This window comes from Coturnix japonica, chromosome 24, assembly GCF_001577835.2.
Source record: "Coturnix japonica isolate 7356 chromosome 24, Coturnix japonica 2.1, whole genome shotgun sequence".
NCBI classification, from domain to species: domain Eukaryota; kingdom Metazoa; phylum Chordata; class Aves; order Galliformes; family Phasianidae; genus Coturnix; species Coturnix japonica.
In genome coordinates this window covers 3,120,518-3,140,518 of record NC_029539.1, presented here as the reverse complement: position 1 = coordinate 3,140,518, position 20,001 = coordinate 3,120,518, and the positions used below count along the sequence as shown (strand labels likewise).

At 50.4% G+C, this 20,001-nt stretch overlaps 1 protein-coding gene across 2 annotated transcripts in view; it reads left to right on the top strand.

Moving 5' to 3' along the window:
- The first annotated feature begins 4,803 nt into the window (after positions 1–4,803).
- Positions 4,804–20,001, top strand: part of GRIK4 (glutamate ionotropic receptor kainate type subunit 4) — a 104,558-nt gene continuing 89,360 nt past the window's right edge. For both annotated transcript variants that reach the window (XR_004309616.1, XM_015884046.2), the window contains exon 1: positions 4,804–4,880. The gene's annotated coding sequence lies outside the window, so the exon portion shown is untranslated. The remainder of the gene's footprint in view (positions 4,881–20,001) is intronic.

The window sequence follows — 20,001 nt, the reverse complement described above, 5'->3', positions numbered from 1 at the left end:
GAAGAAAAAAAAAAATCATTGTATTTATTTGACTTCATTCCGTGTATCAAAAGCACATTTTAATTTCTTTTTTTTTTTTTGTTTTAATCTGCCTTTTTTTTTGTTGTTGTTGTCATTGTTGTCGTCGTTGTCTTTGTTCTGTTTTAATTGGGTAGTGACAGTTCTAGCCCTGTGCATCCAATGTGCTGTGCATCCCTCTGCTCCTGAGCCTCATTAGGTCCAAGGGCAGAGGCTGTGCCTTCATGTGAGTGCACCTTCACATCACTGGGCTGGACTCTGCACTCCCTGCTGGCACCAAACTGCCAGGCAAAGAGCTACTTATGAAGGTGTTACCATGACTTTGTGGCTGGAACTTCATGCATTCAATGGTCGCATGGGAAATGCTCCCATCTCAATGGTTTTCCATGCTCTGAGTAGCCAGACGCTTGGGCAAAGGGTTTGTTTCTTCTCCCCCCCTTCTCTCCCATTAGGATTCTCCTTTGTTGACACTCAAGACTGGGGAGAGGAGAATAGGTTTAACTTTCTTTTCTTGACTTTGTTGGCTTTGATCATCGTCTCCTTTGTAAAGTGATGAAATGACTTGGACCTGCAGCACTTTTGTAACTCTTCTCTGGATCAAAAAAGAAAACAAACATGCAAACCCAGAAGTGTTTCAAAGATGTGGGGCGGACGGGTGTCTGTCCCTGATTCACTACTGAATGAATAAGGGCTGCCATTTGAGTTAGCCGCAGGTACTGCTGATTCTAGGGCCAGTAAATTTTAGTACCTGAACGTATGTCTTGCTGAGGGCTTGGGGTGTTCGGTTGTTGTTTCTTTCTTTGTGCCAACGTGTTCTCACTGAAACAGAGGTGTGCAAAGCAAAGGGAGCTGAAACAGCTCTCCAGCACTTCTCTGGGCCTGTTCTGATGGGGGTTTGCTGTTGAAATTCCTTCCTGTCTGGGAACAAGATGTAACCATCAGCCACCAGCAAAGCCAATGCTGGGCAGCCTCTGCTGGGCCCATCCTAGCACAGGGTGGCTCTGTGAGTGGATCAGCTGTAGTGCAGAGCAGTTGAGGCGGTCCCTTTTTCCACCCTCTTTCCAGGTTTTAAACTGTTTAACGAACCCGAACTGAGCATCATGCCAAACCTGCAAATCCCATTAACCCATCAGAACTGCAATAGCAGCTGCAATGGCGTGGATCATGAAGTGCTGAGAATCTGTCTTTGGTCAGCAGAAAGATCTCACTCCCTGCTCCATTAAAAGAAATGTTTTCTCATAAGCTGTTGGCACAGAGTCACATCTCTCCTTTTTTGACACTTAAGCTGGGAAGGAGATCCTCCTCCTCCTTCTTCTTCCCATTAGAAGCAGGCAAGGGATAAGTTCATATAAAGATGGAACAATTGGAGCCTGGTGTGAAAGATGGAGCTTATGGAGTAGGGAGGAGTTCCTCTTTTAAAGAGCTGATTGCACAGAGTATCACTGTTCACCAGCAGGAGCATTGCACTGCCAACACAAGCCAAAGTGTTCTCTTCCATGCTGGCAGGAGCTGCTTCTTCCTTGGGCCCAGCTCAGGCCCGTCCTGCTCCCCCCATGAACGTACTGTCAGTATTAACCAGGCTCTTCCCTTCTTGCCTTCTGGGACCTCCCCTCCTCACCTTCAGCCCCGCGGTTCCTTTGGTTATAAGCACCCAGAAGTCAAATGCTGCCTCATGCTGATGCAGCAGCTTTACCCGATCCTGCCAAAAACTGAGCTGGGCTGCAGCCAGACCTGCTGTCCAGCACCCTTTTATTCCCATATAGGACAGGATTCTTGCTCTCCCCAGATCCCCTTGATCAGTTGGCACAGTGCTGGTCTGCAGCCCACACTCCAAACACAGGAGCAGTGCTTATGACTGTTAAGTCAAACAGCATAACAGCCCACAAGCTGCTGGAGTCCCCCACCATCCCAAAGTGCTGGATATAAGCTGGGCTGAGGAGCTGCTCTGTCCCTTTCCCCTCTCAGGATGCCCATGGGGAGATCCCTTTGCTTTCAGGTGGCAGGGAATGAGGCCTTTGGGGTGGCTGGGCTGTAGCACAGGGGGCTGCTGAGTGCTGTAAGGGATGGTGGAGAGCACTGAGCTGTTTGAACCCAGCTGGATGGAAAACAGGAGGGTCACTCCATGCTCTGTGCTGATGGGTTTTGGTTTCAGCTGATCTGCTGCTGCTGCGTTGGTCATCCTGGCAAACAGGGCATTACTCCCCTAAAGAGATGGCGGTGGGGTCAGGGATCTGTGCTCAGTAACCCCAAACAATGAGGGATTCCTTAATACTCTCTGGCACATCTACTGTATGGCAGAACCTCAGGCCGTGCCTCGCTGTGCGGAAGGAGCTGGAACTAAATGCACTTTTCAGGACTCCCCTTTCCCCCTCCAAGCCATAACGTTACTTCAATTCCAACTTCCAAGCTAAGAAAGCATTTTAATTCCCTCCTGCTTTTGGTGACTGTACATTCCCATCCTCAGACTGGACAGCAGAGCAGGGCAGCACTCTGCTTTCATTGCCCAGCCCCATCCATTGCATTCTCTCTCTGCTCCCTATAGAAACCCCCTTTATCTCCACCCTAAAGGTGCCAACTGACAAGCAGATGTACAGCAAAAGGGATCCCTCAGCCCAACCACTGCTGTCACCTTTGAGTTCAGCCTTTCAGAGCTCTCTTCGTATTAGGTTTTGACACACAATCACGTACTCTTAACACAGAGAGATCTACTATAAAGAGAAGAAATCTGGAAGTATTCTTAAAAGAAATACACGAGAATCTTTATTAATAATCCTGTATTTTTACTGATCATGTCTGAATGTCTCAAAAAAAAAAAGACTTTATTGTTCTAATTATCCAGATGTATGTTTGTAAAATAGCTCTTTTATGACGTAGCTGATAATAAGGTCGGACGTTTCTGGGATTGAAAATATTGGTCACTTAAAAGAAAAAAAACAAAGAAAAAAAATGTCGGGTTTTTTTTTCAGGACCTGGGAAATAATAGAAAATTTATGCCTTTCAAATATCATTAAAGAAGCTTAAAAGAAGCTGTGGCTGCTGGATTGATTTCTAAGGGGTGGCTCCAAGTGCTGAGCAGTGCATTGGGGGGATCCTCCCCTTTGTGTCGCCATCATCTGCTGGGTTTCTATGGGGCTTTGCTCATTGGAGGTGATGCTGCAGTGCAGGAGCTCAGTGCTCCCTTCTCCTTTCCCTTCCCTCTTGCAGCACGGCTGGGATGTTTCCGGAGAGGTTGCAGTGTTATAATTGCTAATCAGAGCCCTATTATTCTTTTCCTAATGATGCTGTTGGTGGTTTTTTTGCCTGTTCGGGTGTTATTTTATATATTCCCTTTATTGCACTGCTGTAAATAAATGAGCACATACAAACAGCTGAGCTGCTGCTTGGTGCCTTCTGCAACCCATGCCCTTGAATCCACAGTAGATCTGCCATTGTATCCCTAAAACCTTTTATCAGTGACCTTATATCAGGTGCTTTTCTTCTCCATTCAGATACTGGAAGACCCCAGCGATGCTCCTCCCATCTCTGCCCTGTGCAGCTGTAGCTCCTTATTGGGCTCTCAATGCAACGAAGCACCCGAAATATCCCAGCCTGTTTCTTGCAGCAGTTTGTTTGTTTCCAGATGTCAGCGGCTCGTTCAGCATCAAGTATTTTTCCCCCCATCAATATTTTCACCTCCTTGTTGATATTTACTCAACGCTGCTGTATAAACGTTGCTAAGTGGAGCTCTGTGGGTAGCATCTGTGTTCTACCAGCCCTATGGAGGCTTTGGCATCACTTACATGGTCTGGATTTAATAGTGATGAGCACATTTCCTACCCCCTCCTCTTAAAGGCCTGATTTCCTTATGGGTGCCCCCCTTGTTAATGGGGATGTGAGCAGCTTGGTCAAGTGGGTTGGGCCATCTGCAAAGGGGGTGGGGGGATTGCTCACAGGGTGCTGATGAGCTGTGGCTGTTGTCCTGCAGGGATTGATGTGTAAGGGATGAGCTCGAAGCTCCTGTTCCCTGTGAGCAATCTGTCTCTGGAGCAGAGGCGGCTTGTTTCTCTTGTGAAGTTGATTCTGCTTCTCTTTCATCCCAGCAGGAGGGGAAGATGAATTTTCTATCAAATGAGAGTTCATTGCTCCAAATGCAGGAGTCCGGTTAATAGATGGGTTTAGGAGCTTTGTTTTTCTTGCTTATAGAAAACAAACAACCCTTCCAACCCAAACCATTCCAAGGCTCTGTGATTCTACAACATCTGGGGGAGAAGCAGGGCTGTGGGTGACAGGAGCGAGGCCCAAAGCAAGAAATGAGGGGGGATCAATGGGGAAAAGGCAGAGCCCTTCCAGATAGCAAACATCCCTCCCAGGAGTGTTGAGTCTGGGCTTATGAAAACCAATCCCTTTTGGAAGCAGAGTCTGCATCTCTCCACCCTCAGCTTCCTGCATCCCTCTGTCCCTGCACCCATCCTCCTCCCTCCATCCTCAGTTCTCTGCCCTCCCTCCATCCCTTTGCCGTACCCCATCCTTCTCTTTCCCTGCATCCCTCCATCCCTGCGCTGCTCCCCATTGCCCCATCCTGCTCTCCATCCCTCCCTCCCATTTCTGAGCCCTCATCCCATCCCATCCCATCCCATCCCATCCCATCCCATCCCATCCTTCTGTCCCTTCCTTCGCGTCCCATCCTATTTCCATCCCACTCTCTATTCCCCCGCCCCTTCCCCCTCATCCCACCCCATCCCACCCCTTCGCCCTCCCACTGCCCCTCAACCCCTCCCCATCCCACGCCGCCCCCCGCCCCCTGTACTTCCCTTTGTGGCCGCTGGGGGCTTCGAACAGGCGGAGCGGACCCGGAGCACCGCGGGCAGAGCCGCGCCGCGCAGGTAGGAGCCGCCCGGGGGGGAGCGGTGCAGGGCGGGCAGGGGGGCAGCACCGGGGGGTGCCCACCCCGGGGGGAACCGAAGTTCGGAGAGTGCGAGGCGAAGAGGGAGGAGGGAGAACGGGCGGCGATTGGAAGGTGTTGGTGGTCCGGGATGCTCCGTGCTCGGCGGATGGGGGATGCTCCGCGTGGCCGTTGTTCTCAGCATTCGGACGGGGAAAGAGAAAGAGCTTCGTTGCGGAATGAGCGGCGGCGGAGTCGGGTCGGTGAGCGGCGTTGGGTTCGCGGTGGTGGCGGCGGCGTTGGTGTGCGCAGCCGTGCGGGTTGGTGCTGTGCGGGGACAACGGAGGGAACCGTGCGGAACCTCCCCCCCCCCCCAACCGAACCTGGGCCCAACTTCACTCCGTGTCGCTCCGAACTCCGGCTGATCCCGCCGTGCCGAGCAGTGCCGTCCCTCGCCGCCGTCGGGGGCTCCATCCCCGCTGAACCCTCGTAGCTGTGACCGTCGGGACCGTGACCTCACGTCGGCTGCGCTGCGGCGAAAGCGGGGCCGGGGAACCCGCAGCATCCCCGGGGCCTTAAAGCTCAGCTCCTCCTGCCCCGCTGTCCCTGAGCCCCGGCTGCAGCCAGCGGGTATCGACTATTCCTCTCTCCCTTCCTCGCTCCCCTCCTCCCCTCCCCATGTGGCAATAGGGCCGCGGTATCGTTTGAGCATCCCCGGTACCATCACGGCACCTGGTACCGATCGCTCTGTGCCTTCGCTTTGCACGGGAGCAGCGATGTGTTCGGTGGGAGGCGGCTGCAGTGAGGCTCGTGTGCACCGTGTGTGTGTGTGTGTGTGTGCACGGGGACCGCTGGGGTAGAAAAGTGCTGCCCAGCCTTTCCCCATCGCTCCCCATTTCGGGTCGGGGCTGCTGAGAGCAGCCAGAAGTTGGGAAAGTTGTGCGTGTGGTTCCGTAGGGGTTTGATTCCCTGTGTTCGGGGTTAAGCAGTGCCCGAGGTACTGAGCTGGGCTGGGGGCTTTGGGTCTGCTGGGAGAGCAGCTGAGTGCAGTGCAGGAGCTCTGCTTTGTGCTGGGAATAAATAGCCCTGGGGGGATGCACTGCGTTGTGTGTATGGCCCTGGGGGGGGCTTAGCCCCTCTGTGCTGGGGGTGGGAGCAACGGGGTGAGCGAAGTCTGATGGCTGTGGAGCTGTGGGTGCTGTGACTGTGCTGTATAGGCGAGGAGAGCTCACTGCTCCAACAAACTTCCATTTCCTTGGCTCTGGGTTAAGTTCATTTCGCATGCAGGCGGCGCTGGGGGCGTACAGCTGGGCAGTGCCCTTAGCAAAGGCCTGGGGACGCGGCTGGGCTGCTCGTATCGATCCTCGCCGTCTTTAGGGGGAGATCTTCATGCACAGCACAAGTTAGGGCTGAATTCTGCTCCTTTCTCCTGCTGCTGGGAGGCCTGGCGAGCCTTCCTGATGGTTGTTGGGGGCAGCAGGGACAGGGCTGGGTGTGAACATGGCTTGGGGGGAGCTCAGCCTGGATTCTATGCACACACATCCCTATGGGTGGGATGCTCCAGCACTTGTTGGCTGCTTGCTGTGCTCTATGGGAAGCATCGTGGTGGGGTCAGCAGCATCACAGTGATGCTTGGAAGCACCTGGGGCTCTGGTGGGGGAGTGGGGAGGGCAGAGGGTGGGCTGCTGTGTCAGGACGTCCCCGTGTGCAGTGCATCAATGGTGACTGAGTGGTTTAATGAGGGAGTAATGGAGAGCAGGTGCTGTAAATCTGTAGGTCAGAGCGGTGCAGCTGAGGAACCCGAGTAAATCAAGTGGTGAAAACAGGGATGGTTCTGGCCCCCTCTTTGCTGCTGCCACTGAGGCAGGGACCCCGATGGAGCTGTGCCACGGCAGGAGGGGTTTTGCCATGGGATGCCTTTACACAGCAAGCAAACCTGGGGTAGAGCACAGCAGACAGGCAAGTGGGGCTAATTAGCTCTGAATAAGCTGGATGGGAATTACGCTGGGGGTCAGACTGCCATACCCTATAGAGGATGGGCTTATAGCAGTGAATCTTCCTTCTTTATGCTGCTGCAGGTCGGAAGCTTAACAAAATGGGGGCTGAGGATGTACCCACGGATTTAATGGTGTTCATTTCCTCATTAGGTTCTGCCAGTGATCTATTGCTGGGCACTAAATAGCAGAATGGGGGCAATATACAGCTCTGGTGGGTTATGGGGCTGCACATCCCCCCCTCCCAGTGTCCGGATAGCGGCTCGGATCTCCTCCTTAATGTCTGCAGGGTTGATTTGCATCCCTTAGTGAGGGAGAGAGCCAGGCGTGTGGGTTTTATGCTCTGCTCCTCCCCACCCGCTTCCCACTTTGTTTGGCTCTCTCGGCATCTGCACGGTGATGTGGAAGCAGCACGGAGGAGCTCCGTATTGCATATGCATAAAGCGAGAGGAACGGAGCACACCTTCAATCCCAGCTAATGGCGATGCTGCTCTGACCCTATAACAACCTCTTTGCAATGAGTCTGCAGAAACTCATCCCATACACAAACAAGTCGTGTGAGCTCCGGGACCTCACGGCAGCATTTAGGGGTAGAGATGATGCTCGTATTCATCTGCTGCTCTCCAGGTTCCATTCATCGCTGCCTCGTAGCTCTGCCGTGTCGTTCACGCCGTGGGGAAGTGGGTGTGAAGTGGAATGATAACGTTTCACACTTCATCCTGCCTTAGGTTTGACATCCGAACCCGTCGGAAGGGGAGTAACGTGGTTGGAAGCTGAAAACATCTCCATCAGGTGGTGCTGATCTCAGCCCTGCTTTGGGGTCAACCCAAAGGTGGGATTTGTAGGTTCTAACACAGGATCTCAGCAGTATATTGCCTTTAGGCCGACATCAATAGGAACATGAGTTCAGTGCTGGCTGTCAGTGTTGTATTTCCTTAAGGAAACCCTATAGAAGTGACTCAGTGCTACCTGAAGTTCCATGCTTGAGAAATGGGTGTTTTGGTTTCAAGCCATCCCGACCTCCCAGGGGTCCTTAACGTAACCCTTTGTGCTGTGATTGAGGCTGACACGGCTTTTGTTCTGCTCCTGCTGGGTGTTAAACAAGATTTAAGTCCCCTCTGTTGCTATTTAAGTTATTGAGCAGCCGTCGCAGCCGCCTCAAATGCAAACAGAACTGTCTGGATGTTTGTTTATGCACACATCATTAAGAAGTCTGTGGGAAAAAAAGAAAAAGGCAACAAGGCAACGTTCCGGTCTGTTAGATAATTAATCTGCATCTTAAGAGTTGTCGAAAGATGTATTTGCAAGCTGGTCCGTTGAGCTGCTATCTAGTCAATAATCCCATATTTAATGGTCTCTAAGAATGTATTTCCATACCGTGCTGCAAGCGGTGGGGGAGTCTGAGTCCTGTTTGTCTTTGGGTGTCAGTGCTGGAGCATCTTCCGTATCAAAGCCTGTTGTGATGGTGGGTGGAACATCCAGCTGTGTTGGCTTCCATAATGTCCCTCCTGGTGTTGGATGCTGAGCTCTGGTTCTGGAATACAACGTGTGGTTGGGGGGGGTCTGTGTGACCCAATGTGTGTCACTGAGCTGAGGTTTGAGGGTTGGGTGTTGATGTTGAGTCAAGGCATCCATTATTTAGGGTGGAATAAAGGGAAATACGCACACAGCCCCAGTGGTGCTCACTTACTAAAACCTGCTAATGAGAGAAGGGAGCAGAACCCACACCTGGAGGGAGGCAGTGCTGGGAGCTGCTGCCAAGGTGAGGAGCCAGAGCTTAATTTCATTATCTTATCAATAACGAGCTGGTCCTGGCGTGGTGTGAATTCTCGGGGAGTGTTAGTGCTATCTTTGGCAGTCTGAGCAGAGAAATAATGAATCCGAGTAGGAAGAGCATTGTGTGCAGCCCTGGTATCTGTACCTTAAAAATGATGTCGGCAAACTGGTGAGAGATAAGAGAAGAGCTACAGGGATGATTGGGGGCCCATAGAGTGTGTGGGAGAGGCTGGGGCTCATCTCTGCCCTGTAATGAGGAGAGGGTTTAGGGGGGATTTGAGTGCTGGCTGTGAATACCCGACCAGGGCAGGGCATGGCTCTGTGAGTGCTCCATCAATTGTGATGAAGAAAAAGGCATGTTTGATGTTTGTGCAGCTTTGTAGGTAGGTACGGGAGCAAATTGAAATGATACATCTTGAGGAGCTGCTGTAGGTGAACCGCACAGCGTGGTGGTATGGAAACAGCACGAGGCAATAGCAAATAAAACAAGGTTCTGAATACGGTCTTTATTGTCCTTCACGTCTTTTAATTATGTCATTAATCTCCTCTTTTCTTGAGAGAAAGAGCAGAATCCACCAGCACTGTGCACAAGTTCTGTTCCTTTGGGCAGTACTGTACTACAGTCACCCATTTCTTTGTGCAATGGGCAATGTTAGGCTGCCCATCTTCCTCCTCAGACCAGCAAGCTTCTGCTTTATCAGTGGGAGGGAGAGCACCAAAGCACGTTTGGCTTAAGCTGTAGCTGTTAATTGAGTGCTCATTGATTGCCTGTCAGCATGGCGTTGGGCTCTGTTGCTCCCCTCCTGGGTGGTGACCCAGTGCTGGTAACACAACAGAGCTGCTCTGGCACCGCTCAGAGCCTTCACTGTTGGTATTTTCTCCCCCAGCACATCTATTTTGTATAATCAGCACCATCTCCTCTTTGAACCTGTGCCATCCTTCTCCCCGAGTGCTGTAACCTCATCCTTCATGGTCATTAAGTGGCCCCAGGTAAGGATTGAACCATAGACACCTTGAGCTCAGCCCAGGAGCTGCTCCCTGCCTGGATTTAGGGACCCGGTTGGCTGGATTTAGGATCCCAGCTTCCCCTGAAATTGCTTCATCCATTAGAGGTTCTTTGTTGCTGAAGGTTCAATTATGGAAGTAAAGAGAGAAGCCAAAGCCAATGTCACGCTCAGAGTCTGCTGGAGCTCCTCATCCCCACATCCTCAAACCCCAGCACTGACGATGCTCCTCCTGTACCCTCCATGCAATGCAGTTGTTGCTTTCCCAAAGGCTTATGGCTCAGTGTGGGGTGGCTGCATGGCTTTGCATCCCCCATGGCTTTGGCTTCACTGTTGAGCTGCAGGATGTGCAGGAGATGCTCTGCAGCCATCGGCCGCTCTTTGGGATCGTTGTGCTGTGTGTTTGGTGGGCTCGAGTGCTTCTGAAAGATTAATTAACCCCGGGTGAGAGACGATGACCGAACGTTTGCAGAGGGGGGAGGGAGATGAATATTCCTGCTGCTTCTGCTCTGAGTGTGTTTAAACTTCTGCTTTCGGCTCGTCTGACTTGGAGGAGCCTCTGACTAGCAGAAATGATGGAACAATTTATTTGGGATGATGAATTAGGAGAATATAGCTCATAAACCCAGAACACAGCGTTTTCAATCACGTCTTCATTGCACTGGTAAGAGGGTTGTGGGGGGAAAAAAAGAGAGGTTTTCATATCTTGACATGTTTATCCTTTGGAGACGGAGTCAATTATCGTATTGTAGGAGAACTCGTTCCGTAGCGCTCGGATCTCAGGGAATGTCTGTGTGTCAAGAGGAGGATCGTGCAGGGTTTGTTCTGGCAGTGAGGAGATGGGGAGGAGAGCAGAGCTAGGAGAGATCTCTAGGTGCCATCCAGGAATAGGAAGATGGCTCTATGAGAGACGGGAGGTAGAACCTGCTGAGGTCTGAGACGGAGCTGCCACAAGGGAGGCACGTTGTCCTCAAATACTCCTTGCTTTGATTTCGGGCTGGGATGCTGTGGCACATTGAGCTCTGGCAATGCTCCTGTGTATTGCTTTGTGCTCCATGTGCTATCAGGACCAGTGGGTGAGGAGGTGTCAGCACAGCTCTGAGCATCTCTCTGCTCGGTTGTGCTGAGCAAATCTCCAGTCCCAGCAACAGAAATACCCGAGTCCATTTTGCAGACATCGGTGTTAATGCAGTGCAGCTGACACGCTCCATTTGCTTGCATAAATGCAGCTCTTAAAGCTGTGCATATGCTCCATAGAGCTTCTACCCCTCACCTTTCCTTCTTGCGACTGTTAGGCCGTTCCCGGACACCGCAGGCAGTGTCTGTGTGTTTGCACATATGTCAGGACCAGAAATGCACCATTTCCAAGCTGCTGTTGTGAGGCATCGCTCCCGACACGATGTTCCAAATGCAGTTGTGCAGATGGGAGTTTTGGAGCTTGGCTCGAACGCTCCTGTTTCCTCAGGTTTGTTTACGTGGAGGTTTTGATTTTCCCATTATTGAGGTGGTTATGTTTTTATAGCGTTGCATTACTCACAGGTCCCTTTTATTCCCTTTCAGTTCTCCAACCCGTGACTAACAGAGGGTTTTGTCGCAGCCCTTTGGTGGAGAAGAGACTCAACTGAATGGAAAGGGGTCTTTTCCTTTCCCTTTCCCACCAGGGTTTGTTGGGGTATGAGCCTCTTAGTGGCAACAGGGTTGGTTTTATTCCCATTATTAGCACAGATGAAGGGCTCCACTCTAGGACAGAAGTGAATCTGTTGGGGAAGCATTGAGCTTCGGTGATGGTCGCCCTGGTTGATCTTCGTGGTCTTTTCTGACCTTAATGGTTCTATAAGCTTTCATTCACGTGTCAGCAGCCAACCTGGAGTAGCCCAGGAGCTCAGAGTTGCTTTGTATTTGGGGCATTGTTCTTTTGCATCAGAAATGAGGTAAGGGTGGAAATAGTTGTTAAAAGAGTCACATGGAGCCACCGGGAGCCGTTAGTCAGCGGCTGCGGGAAGGCGCCGGCCCTAATGATGACAGGGGAAAGTTCTTTATGGGGTCTGGGAGCAAAAGGCAAAGAACAAATGGGCGCAGGCTGGAGAGGCAGAGGGTGAATCCATCAGGGGAGCAGCGCTGCAGATCATTGCGTGCAGCGGTGATGGGTTGGGGCTGTCCCATCCTTCTTGGGCAGAAGGAGAGGGAAGGTTGCAGGAACCAAAGGGAGGTAAAGCATCAGCCCAGGGGTGTGTAATATAGCAGGAGCATCACCCTGTGGATGTTGATGCTCTGGGGGCTGTGAGATGGGCTTAAAGCAACTCCCTCTTTGGGTACCTGCTTCTGTTTGACCTTTGGTGCTCTGGACCACTAAGGAATGAGACCTCACTGTGTTTTATTACAGGCTGTAGGGTGTTAACCTGTCAAATCCCCTTACAGCCATCGCATTGGGTTGTGTGTCCACATCTCAGATGGGGAAAACCCTTTGGCAGAGCTGCATTGCAGGGCTGGTTCTTGGGGTGAGGTGACAGCAGGCTAAACTCACTTCTGTAGAGAGGGAGAATCTCCAGCAGGTGCTGGGAATGATTCTGCATCTCCAGAGGCCACGTGCTTTTGCTCAGAGGGAGATTTGGGGGTTGAGACCCCTTATCTATGCCCCCTGTGCCACTGGGGACTGAGCAGTGCCAGCCCTCCCTGCAGCGTGGCCCTGGCAGCTCCAGCCCTTGGTTACTCTGGCAACTCACAGAGATCAGGCAGCTGAATTCAGCCCCTTGTTCTGGGGAAAATGCTCTCATTGAAGGCAAACCGGAGCGAAACCCTCCTGCCTTCATCCCAGTGAATGGCACCGACACCCATCCGTGTGCCTGGTGGTGAGGAGAGGGCGTGTGGGGATGGGTGAGGGGTATCCCAGAGGGGAGAGCAGGGAGATGTCATTGAGAAGGGAGCTGGGAATTGTGCCCTCGTCCCATTGGAATAAAGGAAGTCTTGCACGGCGCTGTCTGTCGTCAGCTTAAAGCGGTAACAAAGCCATTACGGCGCTGGGGATGCGCTTATTCTCTGGGATGGAAGGAGCTGCCCAGAATGATAATTGGGTCTTTTTTCATTTTTTAAGGAGCTAACAGGCTACTGCACAAAGTAATTAACTGGACAGATGGGGACGGCAGAGTTTGTAAACGTCGACAGCAACAAGAAGGAGCGTTTGGGGAAAGGCCTTGTGTCAGCAGAAGGGCTGCGTTTGGGAAAGCAGTGAAATTAATGGGACTTCTTAAAGAATTGATAACGTTAACAGCTGCATCTGGTTCAGGTGTGTGGTGGTGGCTGTGAGGAGGGGCAGGAATGGAGGAGTTGCTGTGCATCTCTCTATCTGTCTATGTGTCCTTTGTAAAGGGGACGTTCCTTGCCATGTGTGTGATGGGGCTGAAATAAATACAGCTGGTGCTGCACCAAACCCCACCAGCGTGATTTGTCTGTCCTAAACCAAACATCTCCATCCCTGGAGCTGCTCAAGGTCAGGTTGGATGATGTGGGTGAGCTGACCTGATGATGGACAGAGTGTGGACAACCAGCCCATGGCATAGGGTTGGAGTTGGGTGATCTCTGAGATCCCAAGCATTCCACAACTCCTCCCTTCCTCAGCACAGCTTCTTCCTTCCCTTTAATTAACATGCAGGGCTCGGGACAAGTTGCACAACTGCAGGAGCTGTTGGGGATGGGGAGAGAGGCTGCTAAAAACCGCTTTGTGTGAACGTGGTGAGCTCTAATAGAGCGAAACACGACAGGCACGTGTGTGTCTGCTGAATGGTAATGACCCTTCTGAACCACTGCCTTGGAGGGGGGAATGGAAAGCACTTAACAGATCAAACACTGTAGGGGAAACAAGTGCAACTGTGCCCGGATGGGGCTGGTCTAATCAAGGTAACTCGTTTATGGGATTGTGATTAAAGCTTTCAACACTCTGATGGCAGAAGCACCTTTCCTGGGGTTTGTGCTGCTGCTTTCCTTTTCCTGCTCCTTGGAGAGATACCCTGCTGTTCCTCCCCTTCCCTGATAAAGAAGTTTGCAATTCAGTGCCAAAAGTGGATTGTTTTGATTAACTGAGAATGATCTTTAAGAAGTTGCACTGGGGAAGGTCCTTTTAGTTTAATCTCTGGTTGTTTTTAGAACGTACCCGTGGTCTCTGTGCCAGCATTGAGCCTGTCCTCCCCCACGTAGTGCAGTGTCTGCTTTGCTGCAAGATACCCTTGAGCTCAAAGTCATCCAGATTGGGCGCTCGCGGGGATGGCGAGAGAATGAGAACTGCGAAGAGCAAAGGGTTATACAGTCAAGATTTCCTTCTTTATTTTGATAGGATGGAAATATTTCTGATACTGGACACGGCAAAGGCTGAGCATAAATCTCCTTCAGGACAAGTTAATCTGTTTTTCCTTGTGAGTTCTTCCAAATCCTCATTCTATGGGTGCAGGCCAAGGACTCGCTCATCTTCTGGAGCCATTTATAAACTTCAATGGTGATCTTTTGGCTTCTTGAGCTCCAGCAAAGCCCTCTCAGTGGGTCCATTGGGCTCCACTTTGCAATGAGCTGAGAGAAGCTGCATCTCCCAGTCCTTCCCAGCCTTGGTAGCAGCAAAGCCAGCATATATAGGGTGGGTGGGTTGTCTGCTATTAGCTGACTCCTCATGCTCTGCCTATGGGAACAGCCTCCAGTCGTTTTGGGGTGACTTGGCTGTTAGAGGAGATGGAAGCAGATGGAGGTCCCGTTCATCTGAAGGGGCACAATAGGGGTTGTGCATCCCTTGGCTTTTTATGGTGATGCCACAGCACTCCGGACTCTGATTTGTAAGACAAAACTCATTCAGTTCATTACAGTTTGGTGATTAATAGGTGCTCTTTCAAACCTGCTGAAGCTCAATGCTGTGAGGTTGGAGCAGGATGGGAGCTTGCCAACCCTTGGGTCACTCATTGTGGTGTAGCAGAGCAGTGTGGCTTTTGAGTTGGGCTTTGTTGGAGCAAGGAGCTCTGGTTGGACCCAACAGAGACATGACTTCCCCTTGATGGAGTGATTATGCGGTTCAGAACTCCTTTTATTTCTTCTCCTTGAAGCAGTCAGGAGCGTTTTGCAAACGTTGGGAAGTACCGTGACAGCAGCACAATATAAGTATTGTTCAATGTGATTGTTGCTTTACCTCTCCTCCTGCAGCCCCCACTCCTCTCCAAACACCTGCCTTTTAGCCAATTTAATTTTCACACCTCCTCCTGCTGCTGCCATCCGTGCCAGCCTATCTCTGTGGTTCTGCTGTGGGTGTCTCTTGCCTTACTGCCTTGAAGGTGCTCATCCCATCCCCTCTGGCTCCTGTGGACAACAACTGATGTTGTCTGTCAGGATTTCAGTGAGGCCTTTGACGTGGTCCCCTATAGCATCCTTCTCTTCAGAGTGGAAAGATATGGATTGGATGGATGGATGGATGAAGAACCCAAAGAGTGGTGGTCAATAGTTCAGTGTCCTGTGCCAGAGGTCAGTGGCCAACATGATGCTGCTCTCTACTTAAGGGACCCACAGCTCTCCAGTTTAATGTCCAGTGCAGCACTAGAGAGTATGTTGGTGTTGGGCTTTTATGGAGCAAGGCTGGAAGGAATGGGAGGGAAGGGTTGGCACTGGTACAAGCACACAGCACCTCAGGGCCATTGGTACAGGAGAAAAGGAAAAAGCCCCAAAGAGTGGCAGATATGTCAACATGCCCCTTGTTAAAATGGAGAACTATTCCCCAGTTGTTTTTCTACATACTGATTTTGTTGTATGTAATATCTAGTGTTTGCATGCTAGTGATGTGCTGTGATCCAACTGTCCCTCAGGGACATGGAGAGGAGGTAACACCAATGGGATGGATCCTACTGTCCACCTGGCACCTCCTTGTGTTGTCTCTCCCACAATCTGAGCACGTCCCAGTCCCACCAGCAACACCAGATCAATTCCTTATTTAGCTGAAATCTACAGTTGGATGTGTGCAGCCCCACGCTGATTTATCCAATAAAGGCTGCAGCTCAAGATGGTTATGAGGGACCTTGACAAAAAAACCCAGAGGTTATCCTATCTGGGAGGAAGGGAAGATGGTGCAGCACAGCAGGGCTGTCTGCAGCTGGTCACCTCCACACATCTCTGCCTTTTCTATTTGAAGATGCAGGGAACAGGAGAAATTGCTATCCTTATGCTTGGGTGAAAAGAAAACAGAGTATGAATGGTCATAATTTAGTGGGCTCCTGGGTAAATTTGTATTTCATTCTGATTATTGAGTGCATTCCCTAATTGTGGCAATAAAAAGGAATAGTCCATCTTCTAAATGCAAGCAGTAGCGCTGATTGTTATTTAATTAGTTGATTCCAGTGGTCGAGGGGTGAGCTTGGAATTACAATTGCAGCTTGTGTTATTTCACTCAGATTGCCGAATTAATTAGGAGAACAATGGGATTCTTCATTGTTGGTGTCTTAAGAACTTGTGAAGATAAGTCTCTGTGCAGGACAGTGATGCTCCAATACATCTGGAGACCTGAATGGTCCATTCCCAGACAGCAGAACTTAAGGGCAAGGAGGCAGTGACCGATGGAGGTAAGGGTGAGATCAGCCTTGCTGGGTGCTGTTGGCCATGTGAGCCTGCTTAGAATCCTTCAGGGAGAGGGTGGTGATCTGGAGAGGGGAAGGAAAGAGAGCAGCGGGGAGGAGGCGGATAAAAGAACGGCACCCTGGAGATTTGGAGAAGAGCCAGAAGGAGAGCGGTGTGCGAGATACTGGGGAGCTGGCGGTTAATTTACAGCCTCTGGGAGAGGAAAGGGAAAAAGAAGAGGGGGAAAAATGCCTCTGTTGCAAGGTGTATGGAAGAGGGTTTGTGGTGATGTGGGAATACGTTTCTTCTTCTTGCCTATTGGGTTTTCTTCTCTTTCTGCTGCAGCAGACCCAGGTGGGGGCAGAGCTGGAGCTCACACAGTTATAGGACACTGCTTTCAGAATCATAGAATGGCCTGGGTTGCAAAGGCCCACAGTGCTCATCCAGTTAAAACCCCCTGCTGTGTGCAGGGTCACCAACCAGCAGCCCAGGCTGCCCAGAGCCACATCCAGCCTGGCCTTGAATGCCTGCAGGGATGGGGCATCCACAGCCTCCTTGGGCAACCTGTTCCAGTGCATCACCACCTTATGGGTGAAAAACTTCCTCCTAATATCCAACCTAAACCTCCCTTATCTCAGTTTAAAACCATTCCCCCTTGTTCTATCAAGGACGTAGGGTTTGTGTTTTGAGCAGTGCTGTGTGGATCCAGAGGTTGAGTGTTGTGGGTCTCTTCCGACTTGGACTACTCCATAAGTTTACAATTCTAAGCAAGGAGCCCAAAGACAAGATGCTTTAATGGAAAAGAGTCCTTCCCTGGATGAATCCCCATTCAGGCCAATGGGAAGCCAGGTGCTAGGGAGAGATTGGGACGCAGTGGTGATTCAGCTTGTTCTGTGATAGAAGGGGCTGCAGAGAGCTCAGGGAGCAGCACAGGACGTGTCCAGGTAGATGGCTCACCGGCCCATCAGGGCTGTCTGCTTTGACAGGAATATAGATGCAGTGGTTCTTTTTCACTCTGTCTGAAATTGCTTTGTAATAACAGTAGGAGTTGGAGAGGCACTCTTATTGATTAAACAATTGAGGCTATTTGTCTTTACAAAACCAAAAATACAGAGGTGTCTTTGGCTTCCTGCATATACGTTATGCACGCTTATTATATGCAGCAATCTCCCTGATCAGGCTGATGTCCATAATGGGTTGGGTTATAGCACTGGATTGTGATGGTGTAATACGGACTGAAGAGCAAAGGAGAGCTGATGTAAGTACACCAAGCAACAGGGGCTGGGCTGAGCAGATAGGTAGTGAGGTGCGTATTATGGCTGTGTGCCACAGTTGCCTCCAGCCCCAAGGATGCAGGGTTGGCTGAAAGCATCACACATGGCACATATGTATGTGCTGCTCTGCTGTCCCTATGGGATGTGTTGAAGGGATATTAGATATAAGCCCAGAAGGAGATGCGTAGCCCTACCTGTCTTGGTAGAACTTAGCGTGAACCATCTCAAAGCTGCTGTTGGTTTTTCCCCTTTTTAGTTTTTTGGGAAGGCTGTTCTAGATCCTTGTTGTCCTGATTGTCAGGGTGCCCCATCCATGGAGGTGCTCGAGGCCATAGGTGGGACTGTGGGCAACCTGCTCTATGGGGTGGCAACCAGCCCATAGCAATGGGTGGAGCTGGGTGATGATTGTGGTCCCCCCTAACGTGACCTATCTATGATTCTATCAGGAAAGGATCTCATACCAGGGTAGGAAGGTTTTGCTTTGGTTCTGCTTGGCATGGAAAGTATCTGATGCTGTCACTTGGTGTGTGTGCCTGCAGCTTCCAGGCTGAAGCCTGAAAAAAAAACTTCCTAGCAAAATGTTAACTTTCTATATTTGGTGTCTGAGAATCTTTTTCACCTGAATGCCTTCGTACAGCATCCTTAGAACACAGCATGTTACATACCTTGTTTTTTTCATCTTTTTAATCACGTTGTTGTATGCAGATTTCTATAGTTACTGTGTGTGGTTAATTGTCCAATATAAGCATTTTCTCAGTCCTAGGTGAAAAAAGCCCCACATCAACTACTGAACCCCACTGGGTCTGTCCCAGTGTTGGGCTGGGTGCAATGAGCTGCCATTGCTGGAGGTCCCAGTGTCACTTTGATGCTGTTTGCAATGCTTTAGGACCCACCAAGTTGTCTTTCTTCTCTCTGCGGTGTCCCTCGACGCTCGTCTTATGTCTGCTTTAATTGGGTACCGCAGCAGTAGTATACATCAAAATAAATGAACTTTGTACTGCGAAAGGGTAAGAGAAGGAAGGAGACAGACGATCCCTCAGCAACAGCTGTTTGGAGGAAGAATCCCACAGAAGCCGCTTCCTTCGCTAATTAGAAATCTGCTTTTCCTTTAGGAAGGATAACGTCGACGTTCTCCGCTCCTCTTCTCACTTCTAATTACTTCTTGGAGGGATGAAGAAAGGCGCCGTTTCGTATGTTTGACTTAAGAGTTGCTGAGGCAAAGAATGTGGGATGGGAATGTTTGGTGGTGATAGGAAGGCAGGAAGGAAGGCAGGAAGGAAGGAGAGGAAAGAAGGAGAGGAAGGAAGGAGAGGAAGGAAGGAGAGGAAGGAAGGAGAGGAAGGAGTGGCCAAATTGTAAGAAAAATAGCTTAGAAAATAGAAAGGTTGAAGTTAGAATTCTCAAAGAGAGGAAATGCACCAAGTTCACGTTTTATAAATAACATGCTTTGATTGTTTCCCATTATGGAGTAATTTTGTTTTGAAATGTGGCTTCATCTTTTTACTAAGGATATAAATACCGACTATGGAACAAAAGGGTTTTCTCCAGCCTGAAGTGATGCTGTATATTCCCAGTGGATGATGGCCAGGCTGTCCCTATGCTTCTGCACGTTGGGTTTTGTTGGTCTGGATGTAGAACGAAGCTCTCCCATCCCCACCGAGCTGCCCTCAGCCTTCAGCAGGTGTTGCTTTGCAATTCAGCAAAGCAGCCGTTTCAATTACTCAGGGCAATAAATCTCAAGGTGTGTGTGCTGGGAGCTCCATCATTTGAAGCGCCGATGTTTTTCTTTTCCCTCGCGGTCTTCGAGGTAGAATCATCAGCATTGCAAGTAATGAAGCCTGCTTTCCCATGGATTTCTTTCTCGTGGTTGGATTCTCTGATAACTAAATAAGCTTTGACTGAATGCCCCGGCTGTGAAAAAAGCTCCAGAAAAGCTGTTGTGTGTAAATTCTCTATTAAGAACGGAGCTTGCGTGGCATCCTGCCTGTCTATTGACAGCTATATTTGTGGAACCTAAATATCAAAGGGAGCCGGCCCTGCCAGGTGGGGCTGCAGGTGGCAGGTGGGTTCTGTGGGCGGCTGGTTGCCATAGGAAGGCAGGTTAGAAATAGAGTCTGGGAGGTTCTCCATTGGGGTGACCCCGGGGGAGTCGGGCTGTTGATGCAATGGCCATAAATCACTGCACCTTTTCCATTTTGGTCGATGTTAGAAGCGTATGTGTGTGTGTCTGAAATGTGTGCTCCATCTCTTGAGCACAATCCCTTCTGCTGAACCCATGGAGTGGATCTCCCAGCCCTCGGGTTGTTGGATGGCAGCTGCCATTCTTTGGCTTTGACATTTGGCAGCCAATGGGGGAGGAAAAGTCGTGGGTGTAAAGTCGGGATGACAGAGTCAATGGACAACTCTTCCTTTGCGAATAACTAGGGGTGAATTGATAACTGGCGACCCTGGTAAGCAATTAAGCCAATTGGTTATATATTAATTGATTGCGGAGGTCTCCT